Source organism: Mobula hypostoma, chromosome 3 (genome assembly GCF_963921235.1).
Source record: "Mobula hypostoma chromosome 3, sMobHyp1.1, whole genome shotgun sequence".
Lineage (NCBI taxonomy): Eukaryota > Metazoa > Chordata > Chondrichthyes > Myliobatiformes > Myliobatidae > Mobula > Mobula hypostoma.
Window position 1 is genome coordinate 156,621,520 of NC_086099.1, and position 19,089 is coordinate 156,640,608.

A 19,089-nucleotide genomic window follows, 5' to 3' on the forward strand; every position below is an offset into this window, starting at 1 on the left:
CTCAAGCCTTATCACCGCTTGTGAAGTGGTCACTGCAGTTAAGCCTCAATGTTAATTAAGACTGCAGAATAACAAGTGGTAAGTGCAGCTATGGGACAAACAATTTGGGGCAGTGAATGTCGGCAAAGAGCCAGATCATATGTCACTTAAGATTTTGAGCAGCATGCATAACTGAAGATTCACTTGCCTAACTTTGTAAATAAATTACTTCAACTGCAATACTTGATTTTCAGAGCTTTTACATATATTTGAACCTATGAATAATGTCATAGGTTCTGTCCAAGTTCTAGAGTCAAAGCTCAGAAAAAGGCTGTTTGGCCCATCTCGTCTTACACCAAGAAATCTACCATATGTATGAGTCAAGAGGCATGATGAAACCCCATGGCATCATGAGGGTGAAGGTCCAACATGAGCTGACGGAGGTGGGAGGCCAGATGTCTCCCAGATATCCCACATCTGATACCCAGAGCAGAAAACTGGCCTTGCTGTCATACCCACTATTCTTAAGTTAGAGGAAAAAAGAGATATGGAAGTAACTTACCTCACCTAGACCCGTCCTGGCCGAAGCTCCGATGAGCCAAAGTCCTACTTCTCTGATTCATGCTACTCTGATGGCCACTCCTTTGATAACTGTTCCACTAGGCAGTGTCCCCCTTTTAAGCCAGAACCTTCCCAGCGGCCTTATGCGATGACGAGCTACTGTGTCTGCACACTTCTCTCGATCGAATCTCCTGTTGAAAGAAACTCCCCGCTTTTTAAATCTTCTCAGCTGCCTTATGCGATGGTCAGCTACTGCATCTGCGCACTTCTCACAATTAAATCTCCCGCTGAAAGAAACTCCCAGCTTTTTAAATCTTCTCTGCGGCACTGCGGCCATTCGATAGGTTTTAATGAGGTTACCCCTCATTCTTCTGAATTCCAATGAGTACAGGCCCAGAGCCATCAAACACTCTTCATACGACAAGCCATTCAATCCTGGAATTATTTTCATGAATCTCCTTAGAACCCTCTCCAGTTTTAACACATCCTTTCTAAGGTAAGGGATCCAAAACTGCTCACAATACTCCAAGTGATGCCTCACCAGTGCTTTAAAAAGTTTCAACATTCCATCCTTTCTTTTATATTCTAGTGCTCTTGAAATGAATGCTAACATTGCATTTGCCTTCCTCACCACAGACTCATCCTGCAAATTACCCTTTAGGGAACCCTGCACAAGGACTCCCAAGTCCCTTTGTGTTTCAGTTTTTTTGTATTTTCTCACCATTTAGAAAATAGTCAACTCTTTCATTTCTTCTACCAAACAGCATGACCATATACTTTCTGACACTGTATTCTATCTGCCACATGCACAACACACTGGAGGAACCCAGCAGGTTGGGCAGCATCCGTGGAAACGAACAGTCAACGTTTTGGGCCGAGCCCCTTCATCAGGACTGAAGAGGGAGGGGGCAGAGGCCCTATAAAGAAGGAGTGGGGAGGGTGGGAAGGAGAAGGCTGGTAGGTGCCAGGTGAAAAACCAGTAAGGGGAAAGATCAAGGGATGGGGGAGGGGAATTCCATCTGCCATTTCTTTGGCCATTCTCGTAATCTGTCTAAATCCTTCTGTAGTCTCTCTACTTACTCAAAACTACCTGCCCCTTCATCTATCTTCATATCGTCTGCAAACTTTGCAACAAGGCTATCAACACCATCATCCAAATCATTCACGTATAATGTAAAAAGAATCGGACTCAACATAGACGCCTGTGGAACACCACTCATCACCAGCAGCCAACCAGAAAAGGCTCCCTTTATTCCCACACTTTGCCTCCTGCCAATTAGCCACTGCTTTATCCATGCTAGAATCTTTCTATAATGCCATGGGCTTGTAGCTTGTTAAGCAGCCTCATGTGTGACACCTTGTCTAAGGCTTTCTGAAAATCCAAGTACACAACATCAACCGAATCTCCTTTGTCTATCCTGCTTGTTGTTTCTTCAAAGAATTCCAAAAGATTTGTCAAGCAAATAAACTGAGCTGACTATGGCCTATTTTACCCTGTACCTCCAAGTACCCTGAAACGACACCCTTAACAATCGACTCCAACATCTTCCCAAGCACTGAGGTCAGACTAATAGGCATATAGTTTCCTCTCTTCTGCCTCTCTTCCTTCTTGAAGAGTGGAGTGACACTGGCAATTTACCAGTCTTCTGGAATGATTCCAGAATCTAGTGATTCTTAAAAGATCATTACCGATCCCTCCACAATCTCTTCAGCCACCTCCTTCAGAACCCTGGGGTGTACACCATCCAGTCCAGGTGACTTGTCAATCAGGTTCAGAATCAGAATCAGGTTTATTATCACTGGCAGGTGTCATGAAATTCGTTAACTTAGCAGCAGCAGTTCAATGCAATACATAATATAGAAGAAGAGAAAAAAAAATAATAATAAATAAATAAATCAATTACAGTACAGTATACGTATATTAAATAGATTTAAAATTGTGCAAAAAACCAGAAATAATATATATTTAAAGAGTGAGGTAGTGTTCTTGGTTTAATGTCCATTTAGGAATTGGACGGCAGAGGGGAAAAAGCTGTTCCTGAATTGCTGAGTGTGTGCCTTCAGGCTTCTGTACCTCCCACCTGATGGTAACAATGAGAAAAGGGCATGCCCTGGGTGCTGGAAGTCCTTAACAATGGACGCTGCCTTTCTGAGACACCGCTCCTTGAAGATGTCCTGGGTGCTTTGTAGGCTAGTACCCAAGATGGAGCCAACTAAATTTACAAGCCTCTGCAGCTTCTTTCGGTCCTGTGCAGTAGCCCCTCCATACCAGACAGTGATGCAACCTGTCAAAATGCTCTCCACGGTACATCTATAGAAGTTTTTGAGTATATTTGTTGATATGCCAAATCTCTTCAAACTCCAAATGAAGTATAGTTGCTGTCTTGTCTTCTTTATAACTACATCGATATGTTGGGACCAGGTTATATCCTCAGAGATCTTAACACCCAGGAACTTGAAACTGCTCACCCTCTCCACTTCTGATCCCTCTATGAGCATTGGCATGTGTTCCTTTATTTTACCCTTCCTGAAGTCCACAATCAGCTCTTTCGTCTTACTGGCGTTGAGTGCAAGGTTGTTGCTGTGACACCACTCCACTAGTTGGCATATCTCACTCCCGTAAGCCCTCTCATCTCCAAGACTCTACCAACAATGGTTGTATCATCAGCAAATTTATAGATGGTATTTATAGATGGTATTTGAGCTATGCCTAGCCACACAGTCAAGAGTATAGAGAGAGTAGAGCAGTGGGCTAAGCACACACTCCTGAGGTGCACCAGTGTTGATCGTCAGCCAGGAGGAGATATTATCACCGATCCATACAGATCCTGGTCTTCCGTTTAGGAAGTCAAGGATCCAATTGCAGAGGGAGGTGCAGAGGCCCAGGTTCTGCAATTTCTCAATCAGGATTGAGGGATGATGTTGTTGAATGCTGAGCTGTAGTCGATGAACAGCATCCTGACATAGGTGTTTGTGTTGTCCAGGTGGTCTAAAACCATTTGAAGAGCCATTGAGATTGCATCTGTCATTGACCTATTGTGGCGATAGGCAAATCGCAATGGGTCCAGGTCCTTGCTGAGCCAGGAGTTCAGTCTAGTCATGACGAATCTCTCAAAGCATTTCATCGCTATAGGTGTGGATGCTACCCGGCAATAGTCCTTCAGACCTTTCAGTTTCCCAAGCACCTTCTCTCTAGTAATGGTAACTTCACACACTTCATGACCACTGACACCTGGACCTTCCATGCTACTCGTGTCTTTCACAGTGAAGACTGATGGAAAATACTTACTCAGTTCATCTGCCATTTCCTTGTCCCCAATTACTCCCTCTCTAGCATCGTTTTCCAGCAATCTGAAATCCATTCTTGCCTCTCTTTTCCACGTTACGTATCTCAAGAACCTTTTGGTACCTTCTTTAATATTATTGGTTAGCTTACTTTTGCATTCCATCCTTACCTTCTTTATGACTTTTTTAGTTGCCTTCTGTTAAAGACCATCTTCACCTCAGATCCTCTAATAAGGACCAGATCACAAACCTCTGGCTACTTCCTTCCGTAGCTGATAATCAGCTCTTTAGTTTTGCTGACATTAAGTGAGAAGTTGCGCTGTGGCACCACTCAACCAGATTTTCAATCTCCCTCCTATATGCCAGTTCATTCAGCCAACAACAATGGCGTCATCAGTAAACTTAAATATGCATTAGAGCTGTACTTAGCCATGTAATCATAGATATAAAGTAAGTAGATCAGGGGTCTAGGTACACAGCGTTTTGCTGCACATGTGCTAATGGTGATTGTTGGCAATCTGTTCAGACTAGGGTCTGTAATTGAGGATTCGGCGAACTGGACTCACGAGAATGCAGGTACGGCCACAGCGGCCATTGCTGGAGTGGACTTGGGGCCAGACTAAATCTCCAAACCAGAATGTAGCAGCAGGGCCCAGATCCCAGAGTGGAAAATGAACCAATGTTTGAGCAATTTAAGTGTCGAGCCAGATTAAAAAGATTAAGACATCGAGGCTGAGGGGGGAGGACAAACTGGTGTTTTGGTCACTACTCTGTGAGGCTTTACTCACCTCAACGCTAAATTGACTCTGCAGCTGTATCCTGTAGCCTTTCGACCAGCTGCAGCACTGAAGTGACTTTGTGGCTGTGGACATACTTTCGGGGACTCTGCAGTTCATTTTCTGTGTACTGTATGTTTGCTTTTTTTGTTGTTTGCATAATTTCTTTTTCACATGTTAGATGTTTGACTGTCTTTGTAGTGTGGGTTTTTTTTGTGAATTCTACTGTGTTTCTTTGTTTAGTGGCTGCCTGCAAGAAAATGAATCTCAAGGTTGTATATTGTATTCATACTTCAGTAATAAATGCACTTTGACTTTGAATAATGTCTTTCCTCAAATGAGGGACCAAAATTATTTACAATAATCATTTCCACCTCACACCTTAAGCCTTTGTCCTCAAATTTTAGACTCTTCTATCCTTTGCACTCCAGAGAGAACAATTCCAGTCTATCTAGTTTTTCCTTGTAAGTGAAGCCTGGTATTTCAGGTAACATCCTAATGAATCCCATCTTCACTATATCTAGCACGATCAAATCTCTTCAAACTCATAATAAAGTATACCCGCTTTCTTGCCTTCTTTATGACTGCATCAATACGTTGGGACCAGGTTAGATCCTCAGAGATCTTGACACCCAGGAACTTGAAGCTGCTCACTCTCTCCATTTCTGATCCCTCTATGAGGATTGGTATGTGCTCCTTCGTCTTACCCTTCCTGAAGTCCATAATCAGCTCTTTCATCTCACTGATGTTGAGTGCCAGGTTGTTGCTGCAGCATCACTCCACTAGTTGGCATATCTCACTCCTGTATGCCCTCTCGTCACCACCTGAGATTCCAACAACAAGGGCTGTATCGGCAGTAAATTTGTAGATGGTATTTGAGCTATGCCTACCCACACAGTCATGTGTATACAGAGAGTAAAGCAGTGGGCTAAGTACATACCCCTGAGGTGCACCAGTATTGATGGTCAGCAAAGAGGATATGTTATCACCAATCAACACAGACTATGGTCTTCCAGTTAGGAAGTTGAGGATCCAGTTATAGAGGCCCAGGTTCTGCGACTTCTCAATCAGGATTGTGAAAATGATGGTATTAAATGCTGAGCTATAGTCGATGAACAGAATCCTGACATAAATGTTTGTGTTGTCAAGGTGGTCTAAAGCCGGCTGAAGAGCCATGAAGATTGAGTCTGCCATTGACCTATTGTGGTGACGGGTAAACTGCAATGGGTCCAGGTCCTTGCTGAGGCAGGAGTTCAGACTAGTGATAACCAACCTCCCAAAGCATTTCATCACTGTTGATGTGAGTGCTACTGGGCAATAGTCGTTAAGGCAGCCCACATTATTCTTCTTTGGCACTGGTATAATTGTTACCTTTTTGAAGCAAGTGGGAGCTTCTGCCCGTAGCAGTAAGAGGTTGAAAATGTCATTGAATACTCCCGCTAGTTGGTTGGCACAGGTATTCAGAGCCTTACCAGGTACTCCATCTGATCAATGTCTTGCATAGCTACAACCTGTTTAGTCCCTCTTCTCAATAACCCTGCCTTATGAAGTGAGCCATTAACACCTTCATCACACTAAACAGCCGTTGTCATTTTCACAGTGCTACAAACTTGCACCCCAAACTCACTCTGTCATCAACATTTCTAAAGTCCTACCATTTACTGAATGGCTGTATAATATTAGATGACTCAAATACATTACCTCACACTTATTGATTAAATTCCCTTTCCCACCACTACTCCCAGCTTTCTAGCTGATCTATGTCTCTCTGCATCCTCAATCATCCTCCCTATCAATAAATCCACCAACATCTGCATCACCAACAAAATTTCTAATAAGGCTACAGATATTTTCATCCAGATGACACTGATTTTTGCAGTACGCCATTGCTAACAGACTTCCAGTCAGGGAAACAACCTTCCATCACCTGCCCCTGCCCCAAGTATTTGATCTAGTTTGCCAAAATATGTTTGTACATTGAACGTCATGTGCCTTAACTTTCCTGATCAGCTTACCATGCAGGATTGTGCCAAGAGGTTTGCTGGAATCCATGTACAGTATACTACATCCACCACCTTTGCTTCATCAATTTTCTTACCATTTTTCTCAAAACTGTTTTGATGCAAAATTTCTCATACATAAAACCATGCTGGCTCACCCTAATCATTTCCTGACTTTCCAAATAATCATAAATTAACATCCCCACAAATTCCTTTATAGTTTCCCACATACTGGGCAAGGCTCACTGGCATGCAGTTTCCCAGCTTATCCCTGCTGCCCATCTTGAACACAGGAACAAAATTTTTTCGTTTAATTAATGCTGTATTTTTCTGATCTTTCTTGCAAAAGGAAGGCTGCACTTTCCCCACACATTATACTCCACTTGTCAAAATTTGTTCCACTTATTTTTATATCAGTCAAGTGCTATCTTTCATCAATGTAAAATTGCAGACCAGTTCAAAGAGTTGTAGACCAAGCTCAATAAATAAAAACTGTGTTTAATAATAATTATGAATTATGTAGTAATTATGTAATCCTACATGCACCTTTCTTCCAAAAATAAACATTTCTGATTTTTCAGTTTATTATTTCATTGTATATACTCGGAAGTACATTGATCTTAAATTTTCTCAATTGTGAAAACTCATGACATTCTATTCAGTCGCTACACTAGACAAGGATGCCACAGTAGTGTAGCGGTTAGAATGACGCTATTGAAGCTCGGGGCTTTGGAGTTTGAGGTTCAATTCCAGCATCATCTGTAAGAAGTCTGTACATCCTCCCCATGGAATGCGTGCTTTATCTCCAGCTACTCCAGTTTGCTCCCCCATTCCAAAGTAAGTAAATTGGTCATTGTAAATTGTCCCATGACTAAGCTAGGGTCAAATCATGTGTTGCTGGGTGAGGCAGTTCAAAGGTCCAGAACTGCCTATTCCATGCTCTAAATAAATCAATCAATAAATACCTACCTACTTACATACCACCCCATTTTACATACACCTGTATGTGATTTTCTACTGCAGTTCCAATTACTAGCAAACAATTGTGAAACATCAACTATTATTCTTTTAGGATTTAATTACTGTTGGAAATTTTTTTAAAATTCTAACTTCAATTTCTCAGTTCAGATTCAAAACGGGAACTTTTATTCTGAACAGAGAAGGGCTTAGATCTCCTGTGGAACAAGCCTCATTGCTTTAACTCTCCAAATACCATATCATGATGCAAAACCCTTCAGTCTCCAAGTTTGATCAGCAGTGAAATCCATTTCTTTCTTTTTTCTTGCGTATCTACACTGCTCACTTGAGCAATTTTGCAAACTGTCAATATATTCTCAATGTGAGATCAGGTGTAATTTGCACTACAAACCTACAGACTGAATCTTCCACATGGAACTACATCATGGAACTGCAGCAACTTAATTCTATAACTAAGCTCCCATGTAACTGTGAAACTCTGGGTCTTCCTCTAAGAAATTTCTGATTGAACCTTTACATTGGACTACACCAGCAAACTGCTATCACTGCTCTGCTGCTGCTGGAGAAATTAGACCACTGTTCAGAGACCACTCGCATGAATGTTAGGAAAGCTGCAAAGGAGAAGGGCGAGTAGAAGCTAACTGATTTAATTAACTCAAACTTTTATTTGTTCAAATGTTTTTAAACAATTGATTCAATTTTTAGAAGTTTTTTTTAGAGATTTGACAGTATTTTAACTATCTATCAATATCAGATAAATGTACAAATATTCAGGCCATTTTACCATCAGCAAACAAGGTGCATAGCTTAACCAACCATCAAAGTAATGAGAGTCCTTGCTATTAACAGCAGTCACGGCTTCTAGAAAGCGTCATGGAACAGCTTAGTCAATTTACCTGAGGAGGTTTGCATCAGAAAACATAGATCAGGTAAGAATGAGTTTAATGAACTGACAATCAGCCAGCATGCCTGCAAGCTATTCTGCAGAAAGTTTCAGCCATTTTAGATCCTTCATAACAAATGTAAACAGAAATAGAGATCGTATACACAGCCAAGTGAGTCGAAGTTTCCTCTCCAATAGTTTCCAATACTCAAACATCTTTCTGATGTTCAGTTCACAGAGTGACCCTGAACTTCCTGTTGCCTACTACTCAAGTTCTCCATCACACTGTGATCTATTCGTCACAACACACTGGAGGAACTCAGCAGGTCGGGCAGCATCCGTGGAAAAGATCGGTCAACGTTTCCACGGATGCTGCACGACCTGCTGAGTTCCTCCAGCGTGTTGTGAGTGTTGCTTTGACCCCAGCATCTGCAGAGTATTTTGTGTTTACTGATCTATTGGTCTGTAGCTCCTCCCATTAAGAGAAGCCCAGAACAAGTTTGAGGAATGGCAACTTATCTTCCATCTAGGCACAATGCAGCATAATGTACTCAAAATGTACTCAGTATTCTATAACATCAGGAAACTTGATTTCTCAGTCCTCATCAGTCATCCATCTATTATATTGCTTCAACGTGTTTGTTCTTTTTCCTTTCAGGAAGTGAGGGACATACTCAACCTGAGCTTATTGCTCTGCATTTTGTAACTCCTACATTACTTTGTCTATTTTCCCACTCTATAACTATCCCCATTCATTCATTGACCAGTCTACAGCTTACCACAATAATTTTACTCTTAAGTGACACTTGCACCCCATCCTCCTGGCACGTAAACAAGCTTCTTTTTTCTCTTCCCAGTTCTTTAACCTGAAAAATTAACTATTTCTCTCCCACTGATGTGGCCTAACCTGTTGAGTGATTGCAGCAATTTCTGGTTTTAGCTTAGATTTTCAGCATCTATGGTCTTCTGTTTTTGTTTCCATTTTTCTGATGATCACCATCATTATCAAGGAATAATCACTAGGGCACCAAAGCATAACAAACTTCACTTCAGCATGAATCACCCCTTCAGCATGAGAGAAGCAGTGGAAAACCTTCGGGAAAAAATATGAACTTACCACTTTAAGCATGCCAAGATCAATAGTACAAATATTTTCCAAAGTTAATATTAATTCATCACAGTCCCTCGCAGACTTCTAAGCATGCTTCAAAACCTCTGACACAAGGCCTACATTATTCTTGTTCAAAGAAATGGTTAGCTTGAGATGAACAGTAAGGCTCTCTGCAGCAAAACCTACATTTGCTTGATGTAATGCTGAGTATAAATGCTAGGAAATACCAAATAGACATTCTGAACTTAAAATATGGAAAATTAGAACATAGAACAGTACAGCAAAGCAACGGGCTATTATTAAATAAATTAGTAATTAAATGCCTTACCAAACTAGTTCTGTCTGCCAACAATGTCCATATCTACCCATTCTCTGCACATTCAACATCTTAGAGCTTCCTGAACACCTCCATAGCACTTGCCTACATTACCAGACCTGGCAGTACATTCCAGGCACCGCACAATCTGCACAAAACAAAAACTTGCCCACACATCTCCTTTGAACCTATCCCCTCTCATCTTAAATTCATGCCCTCTAGTATCAGACATTTCAAAGATGGAAGAACAATACCGGCTATCTACTCTACCCATGACTCTTGTAATCTCCACACTGCTCCAGAGAGAACTGCCCAAGTTTGTCCAACCTCTTTTTATAGTACATGCCCTTGAATCCGCCCACCCTCTCCAAAGCTTTGTCATCCTTTCTATAATGAGATAAACAGAAATTAATCCAGTCATGATGAGAGGCAGAGGTTCCCTGACTTTCCACGCCTTGGCTGGAGGAATATTCTGAGCAGTAATAATTCAACACAAACATAGAAGTTATGATTAGTAAGCCTGCCAATGATATAAGAATTGGTCATGCTGTTGATACTAAAAAAGATATTCTAAGGCCACAGCACAATACTGATCAATTGACAAGACAGGCAGAACAATGGTAGATAGATTTCAATCCTGATATGTGCAAGACGAACACTTTGGGAGCATTAATTGGGTTAAGACATACACAGTGACAGGGAGAGCTTTGAGGTGTATTGAGAAACAGAGGAACGTTAGCATACAAGGTAACAGCACAGGTAGATAAAGTGGCACAGAAACATATGATACTTGCTTTCACTACATTACTAAACTTAAGTAAACATTTGAGAGCCCACAGTCAGAGCGAAGTGCACACTTCTGGTTGCCACACTATAGAAAGGACATGATGGCATTGGAATTAGTTTGAAGAAGATTAATGTGTTACCTAGGGCAGAGCTTTTCACTCATAAGTTCAAGTTAAAGTTTAATTGTTATTCAACATGAATTCCCATGAATCACAAGATAGTATATGGTAACATATATGTAGTTTGATAATAAATTTACTTTGTACTTTGCTCAGAGCTGCCTCACACCATACTTCATTGGTGTAATGCTTAAAACAACTTTTATATAATTTTGAAATGAAAAACTATTAGGGCAATGCACTAAGCACATCATAGGATAAGGTAAACACGAGGAAATCTGCAGATGCTGGAAATTCAAGCAACCCACATCAAAGTTGCTGGTGAACACAGCAGGCCAAGCAGCATCTCTAGGACGAAGGGTCTCGCCCGAAACGTCAACTGTACCTCTTCCTAGAGATGCTGCCTGGCCTGCTGCGTTCACCAGCAACTTTTATGTGTGTTGATAGGATAAGGTAATACTAATAAGCCAATCCTTAAGATATACGCTACGGAAATAGGCACCTTCAGCCTACCAAGTCCAAGTCTTACTTTTCATATTCACAAACTAAGCATTTCCAAGAACGTGCAGTTAAACCCATGTTCACACATTGCCATGTTTTCTGTGCTAAGTGATCCAATTTCAATGCAAAATTAAAGAAGACTGAAATGGAGTTGCAGGAAGACGGATTTTCAGTGCAGGCACACAAGGTAGCTGACATGTAGAGGATCCCAGATATGCATATTGACATCCAAAACTGTGCAACATATACTGTATGCCAATTCTACAAGTTAAATCTGTGCATGCAATCACTCATGAAGAACAAGGCTTGCACAACACCTACAAAGCCAGCTTGAAATAGTATGAGAAATCATACTCTTGCAGATTCACTTAACGTTAGTTGAGTATTATAAAACTCTTATGCAGGGCTCTCATCATCCCTCAAACGCAACCCCAACCCTATCCCTCTTTCCTGAGCCTGTTCACTCACCCAAATTCACACATCCGATCTGCCCCATCAATCCAATATCACTCTCTCATCCATCAATCTGCTGAGCTAATCTGTGGATTCCAGGTTAAAGAGTACTATTTTCTTTTTAAATCAGCAGTTACACCCAGAAAAAATATTTTTTCTACTGTATTTTAATTCCTCAATTCTCAATTGCAGTGTATTAGGTTTCATCTCTTAGTGGTCCTATTAAATGCATATTGTAATCTTCCAGTGACTTTCATGCTATTTCGACAGTGAGGCACTCAAAATTACACACTACTACTGTAGTGCTCTAACTATATTTCTTACAAATTTCTCATTGTGCACACTTCACAGATGATGCCTGATCTGGTGACTGCCTCCAGTATTTTATTTCTAACATCTTTATTCTTTTGCATTTTACAGTTAGACATGATGCCCAGTTTCAAATATTGATGATCATATGCAGAACTTAACTGAGTCACAGGTGCTGAACAGTAGGAAAAAGTAATTGTGGCAATATCAAGGAAGACTACAAACCAGCCAGTCATGTGCAGTGTATAGGTTGGAAGGAATTCATGCTCAGGCTACCTGTCCTGGTACCCACCTCTTTCTTGTCAAAACATAGTGGCAAAGCAAAAATGGCCAGCAGCCAGACATCACTAGGGACACAAGTCATTCCTGTCACTTGCTGCAGAGGAAAGAATGTGCATGATAGTTGCCTTGGTCATGGATCCAAGAAGAAGACCTCACCCCTCAACTCATAGGCAATATTTAAAACAAACTCGAATTTTAGTACCTGTCATCCATACTTAAAAAGGCATCATCAAAGCATGATCTACATACTTAAAAATAGTGACTTTTTCAAATTTCACACAAAGAAGCGAATTTAAGATCCTAAGGTCATAAGACAACAGATCAATTCAATATGTCTAATTAGTTTCTGATGCAATGCCAAGGTTAAATATTCAGCCTCAGTCATGTGCAAAGATCAGGTTCTGAGTACTTATTTATTATAAAACCTTTCAAATTAGTTCTTGTACAAAAGTATATGCAAATAATGTTTGTTCTTGAAACCGAATAAAGGCTTGCTTCTGTGGAATAATCCTATTAAATTTTATCTTGTTCGACCGATCTACCAAGGAAATTTTTGCTATTAATTGCAGAAGACAGTTTCAATTTCTCATTTTTGTAAAAAAAAGACACGAACTTTCATCGATAAAGGAGGCACAGAAATACCAAAAGAACGATCTGTATTTTTACTCTCACACAGACCCTCTGTTTCACTTAAGGAAACTCAGAGATCATTAGAAAATGATCTTAGAACGCAACTACTACATTGAACGAGCCACTTGCCTTGTTCACATGCAACTCATTTGCTGCCTCAACTTCCTGCCACTTTGCTCACTGGTAGTAACCCTTAAGTAAGTTTTTGTACTCTTAAAACCTACCTTTACATTAGCAGATTCCTGCTAGGCCGAACACAGACGATATAACTGGACTATCCTACGCAGAGTGGAAGAAGAACATTGATTAAAATTTAACTATTACCTTAGTAAATAATTAATTCCATGGAGTCAAGATGACAACACTGTGTCACTGTAACAAGGTAATAAATGGAAACCAAAATTCTTTTCTGCAGCAATTATGCATACTAGATTTTTAACTAGCATTTGCTACCAATATATTGAACAAAATTATGCAGTTGTAATGGTCTAACAATTAATACTTTACATCACAGTTCCATCAAAATTTTTCATTAGCATTTAAGATATTATTGAAAAATCCAGAGCAATGACTTAAATTTAATTTATTCTTCCCATATTCAGTTTAAGCACATAATCAAAAAAGCTGTCACTTTCAGATCAACATTAAGTTTATTCAGTGCGCCTCTTTTACCACCTCTTAATGCCTTTTAAAAAAAAGCTCAACTTCACTCTAAAGCTTAAGTAACAGGGTCAAGGTTAATGTAATTTTTAAAACCAATGGTTATGTGTTTCTTTAACAAGAGGATAAAGTAAAACAGACAAGAAATGGTGATGGCGTTAGTACAACTTTGTGTGTCACCCTAACACTGTTTTTGTACAGTCCCATAACCAATGTGATCTTCAAGTGCAAGAACAATTTCAACAGACCCCTCTGTATAACACTGAGCAATGTCTATGGCTTTGTATTTCATGGCTCATCAAGTGCTCATCCAAGTTCTTATCAAAAAGAAAACCAATAAAATGAATCAAATGAGGAGGACGTAGGTAAGATTTTAAATGACTATTTTCCATCTATAATCACTATGGAGAAAAACATAATTGGATTCAAAATAGGCAAAATTCTTGAACAAATTATCATGGGAAATCTGCACTTTGAGAGACAGGGATAGTCAGCATGGCTTGTTGATGGGAAATACTGCCTACGTTAACTGATTTTTAAGTAGTGATAGTGTGCTAATGAGGATAATCTAACTCATGTAGTCTACATGGATTTCAGTATTTGACAAAGTCCTACATGGGAAATAGGTTTAAATGTTAGAGTACATGGGATCCACAGCTTTTGGACCTACAACTAGTGTGGTGGTAGGGGGCCATGATGTATCTCAAGTATTGTTTTTATAATTGGAAGACTGTGAATAGTGGTGTACCACAGGCGTTGCTGCTAAGATCCTTGTTTGTCATATACATTAATGCTATGAATGTAGAAGGTATGATTAGTAAGTTTAAAGATGACATAAAAATTGGTTCTGTTGCCAGTGAGGACAGTCTTAGATTGCAGGATAATATTGGTCGATTTGTAAAATGGACAGAAAAATAGCAAATAAAATTAAATCCTCGTAAGTGCAAGGTGATGCACTTGGAAGGCCATACACAATGAATGGTAGGGCGCTCAGAAGTACAAAAATCAGAGGGACATGAAGTACATGTCCAAGGGTCCTGGAAAGCAAACAACAAGTGGATGAGATGGTTAAGGCAGCAGACTGGATACTTGCCTTTATTAGGTATGAAAGTAGGGATATCATGATACAATTATTTAAAATATTGATTAGGCCACAGCTGAAAATTCTGGTAGCATAATTCTGGTAGCCACATGAAAAAATGAATGAAATTGTAAAAGTAGATGGCACCTACACACAACGCTCCCTTGGTCAACTTCTTTTGGATCGACCACAAAACTGTTTATTTCACTTCTTTTACATCAATTCTTCATCTTAAATCTGTTTCTGGAACTGTTGGAGCCTGTGATTTACAGTCTGGAGATCTATTGAATGATTCAGTGCTTTGCTGTCTCTGAGAAGATTCCAGAAAGCTAGTGCCAACCTCAGGATGAACAAACTACGAGACAAGGCGTGAGCCAATGTTCGTCTCCATTTCACCAATCATCATTCGCCTCCATCATTCGCTGATTAAAGCAACAAGGAAGATTGAAACATCGAGGCCAATGCAGAGGACGAGTTTGGATTCAGCACCGACCCACCTGCTTTTTGGTCACTCTGCTGCCGGAGAAGAAGCCTGTGTGGCCAGTCGCTGTGCCTGGAGGATGGGCCTCTGCACTTGAGTGGTGTCTCTTTCGATTATGTCAGAAGTTGGTACCGAGGTTCTGCATTTATAGATTTGGACTATGGACTTTTTCACTCCTATGGTTTTTATATTTTGAGCTTTCTTGTTGTTTTTTGTGCAAGGGGCGGGTTTGTTCAGTGGTCGATGTTCTTGTTGTGCTTTTGTGCGGGGAGAGGGATTGGGGGTCAATATTTTTGTTGAGTATTTGTTAATTTTTGTGCAGGTGAGGAGGATTTGGTAGTCGATGTTCTTGTTGTGTTTCTTGCCAGGGAAGGGGTGTTTGAGGGCCAATGTTCTTGTTGCATTTTCTGCAGGGGAGGGGGGTTTGGTGGGAGGTTGATTATCTTTTTCTGTGCAGAAGGGAGGGGTGTGGTTGCTGTTTCTCTTTGAACTGACTCCCATGGTTTTTTTTGTTTCATGGCTCCCCGGAGAAGAAGAATCTCAGAGTTGTATACTGCATACATACCTTGATAAATGAACCTTTGAAAGAGATTCACTGGGAGTTTGCTGGGAATAGCACATTTCATTTATGAAGAGAGATTGAATAGGCTGGGATTTGTTTTCTTTATAAGGCTAAAATGGTTCCCGATTGAGGTATACAAAATTGAGGGGCATAATTTAGTAGGGGAATAAACTAAGTAGTGATATTTCACTAGAGAGCAAATGTTTAAATGGTAGGAGAATTAGGGGGCAATTGAGAAAGTAGAATTGTTTTTCACCCAGAAAAAAGACCTGGGCCTCTGTATCTCCCTCTGCAATTGGATCCTCGACTTCCTAACCGGAAGACCACAGTCTGTACAGATTGGTGATAACATATCCTCCTCGCTGGCGATTAATACTAGTGCACCTCGGGGGTGTGTGCTTAGCCCACTGCTCTATTCTCTGTATACACATGACTCTGTGGCTAGGCAAAGCTTAAGTACCATCTACAAACTTGCTAACAATACAACCATTGTTGGTAGAATCTCAGGTGGTGACGAGAAGGCATAAAGGAGTGAGATATGCCAACTAGTGGAGTGGTGCTGCAGTAACAACCTGGCACTCAACGTCAGTAAGACGAGAGAGCTGATTATGGACTTCAGGAAGGGTAAGAGGAAGGAACACATACCAATCCTCATAGAGGGATCAGAAGTGGAGAGAGTGAGCAGCTTCAAGTTCCTGGGTATCAAGATCTCTGAGGATCTAACCTGGTCCCAACATATTGATGTAGTCATAAATAGTCATAGTCATAGTCATACTTCATTGATCCCGGGGGAAATTGGTTTTTGTTACAGTTGCACCATAAATAATTAAATAGTAATAAAACCATAAATAGTTAAATGGTAATATGTAAATTATGCCAGGAAATAAGTCCAGGACCAACCTATTGTCTCAGGGTGTCTGACCCTCCAAAGGAGGAGTTGTAAAGTTTGATGGCCACAGGCAGGAATGACTTCCTATGACGCTCTGTGCTGCATCTCGGTGGAATGAGTCTCTGGCTGAATGTACTCCTGTGCCCAACCAGTACATTATGCAGTTGGATGGGAGACATTGTCCAAGATGGCATGCAACTTGGACAGCATCCTCTTTTCAGATACCACCATCAGAGAGTCCAGTTCCATCCCCACAACATCACTGGCCTTACGAATGAGTTTGTTGATTCTGTTGGTGTCTGCTACCCTCAGCCTGCTGCCCCGCACACAACAGCAAACATGATCACACTGGCCACCACAGACTCGTGGAACATCCTCAGCATCGTCCAGCAGATGTTAAAGGACATCAGTCTCCTCAGGAAATAGAGACGACTCTGACCCTTCTTGTAGACAGCCTCAGTGTTCTTTGACCAGTCCAGTTTATTGTCAATTCGTATCCCCAGGTATTTGTAATTCTCCACCATGTCCACACTAACCCCCTGGATGGAAATAGGGGTCACCGGTGCATTAGCTCTCCTTAGGTCTACCACCAGCTCCTTAGTCTTTTTCACATTAAGCTGCAGATGGCATGAAAGCGGTTATACTTTATTAGAAGTTTGAAGAGACTTGGCAGCGTGGAGGATCACAGGGATCTTGGGGTCCGAGTCCATAGGACACTCAAAGCAGCTGCGCAGGTTGATTCTGTGGTTAAGAAGGCGTACGGTGTATTGGCCTTCATCAATCGTGGAATTCAACTTAGGAGCCGAGAGGTAATGTTGCAGCTATATAGGACAATGGTCAGACCACACTTGGAGTACTGTGCTCAATTCTGGTCGCCTCACTACAGGAAGGATGTGGAAGCCATAGAAAGGGTGCAGAGGAGATTTACAAGGATGTTGCCTGGATTGGGGAGCATGCCTTATGAAAACAGGTTGAGCGAATTTGGTCTTTTCTCCTTGGAGCAACGGAGGATGAGAGGTGACCTGATACAGGTGTATAAGATGATGAGAGGCATTGATCGTGTGGATAGTCAGAGGCTTTTTCCCAGGGCTGAAATGGTTGCCACAAGAGGACACAGGTTTAAGGTGCTGGGGAATAGGTACAGAGGAGATGTCAGGGGTAAGTTTTTTACTCAGAGAGTGGTGAGTGTGTGGAATGGGCTGCCGGCAGGGGTGGTGGAGGTGGATACAATAGGGTCTTTTAAGAGACTTTTGGATAGGTACATGGAGCTTAGTAAAATAGGGGGCTATAGGTAAGCCTAGTAATTTCTAAGGTAAGGACATGTTCGGCACAACTCTGCGGGCCTGTATTGTGCTGTAGGTTTTCTATGTTCTATGTTCTATGTCAACAAATACACTCAAAAACTTCTATAGATGTACCATGGAGAGCAGGCTGAAAGGCTGCATCACTGTCTGGTATGGAGGGGCTACTGCACAGGACCAAAAGAAGCTGCAGAAGGTTATAAATCTAGTCAGCTCCATCTTGGGCACTAGCCTACAAAGTACGCAGGACATCTTTAGGGAGCAGTGTCTCAGAAAGGCAGTGTCCATTATTAAGGACCTCCAGCATCCAGGGCATGCCCTTTTCTCACTGTTACCATCAGGTAGGAGGTATAGACGCCTGAAGGCACACACTCAGCGATTCAAGAACAGCTTCTTCCTCTCTGCCATCCGATTCCTAAATGGACATTGAAGCTTTGGACACTACCTCACTTTTTTTAATATACAGTATTTGTTTTAGCACATTTTTTTAAAATCTATTCAATATACTTAATTGATTTACTTGTTTATTTATTATGTTTTATTTGATTTATTATTTTTTTTTCCTCTCTCTGCGAGATTATGTATTGCATTGAACTGCTGCTGCTAAGTTAACAAATTTCGCATCACATGCCAGTGATAATAAACCTGATTCTGATTCTGAAGTCTCAAACCATTATCAGTAGGGGTGCGAACAAATACTGTCATAGCTTTAAGTATCTATATGAAGGCCCTCAGCATTGAGCAGTCGAAAGGTTGCTGGAAAATACAGTGTAGACAAATATTCAATTGGCAGCAAGGATTTAGAGGGCAAAAGAGCCCTTTGCAATGTTTTGATGCTGTTTGCTTCAGCAAAAGAAAAAATAACCTATTAGTTAAGATTTAAAGTTCTAAGTTCAAAGGAAATTTATTGGCAAAGTACAACTACGTCACTATATAGAACCCTGTGATTTGGTTTCTCAAAGGCATACTCAATAAATCCAATAACCATGTTAGAATCAGCAAAAGACAGCACCCAACAGGAAGGACAACCAGTGTGCACAAGGCAACAAACTGTGCAAATACAAAAGAAAAAAAAAGTTAATAAATGCGCAATAAATAGAGAAAACATAAGATGAAGATCCTTGAAAGTGAGTCTGTAGGTTGTGA

The 19,089-nt window shown here is 40.8% G+C and overlaps 1 protein-coding gene across 8 annotated transcripts in view; it reads right to left on the reverse strand.

Annotated features, from left to right (window-relative positions):
* cobl (cordon-bleu WH2 repeat protein) overlaps positions 1 to 19,089 on the reverse strand; it is a 294,795-nt gene that overhangs the window by 259,708 nt on the left and 15,998 nt on the right. Inside the window, exon 1 of one of the 8 annotated variants that reach the window (XM_063043968.1) lies at positions 13,194 to 13,249. The exons of 5 other annotated variants lie outside the window; for them this stretch is intronic. The gene's annotated coding sequence lies outside the window, so the exon portion shown is untranslated. Of the gene's footprint in view, positions 1 to 541; positions 676 to 13,193; positions 13,250 to 19,089 lie in introns of those variants that run through there. 2 more of the 8 variants (XM_063043970.1, XM_063043969.1) reach the window with 2 other exon arrangements.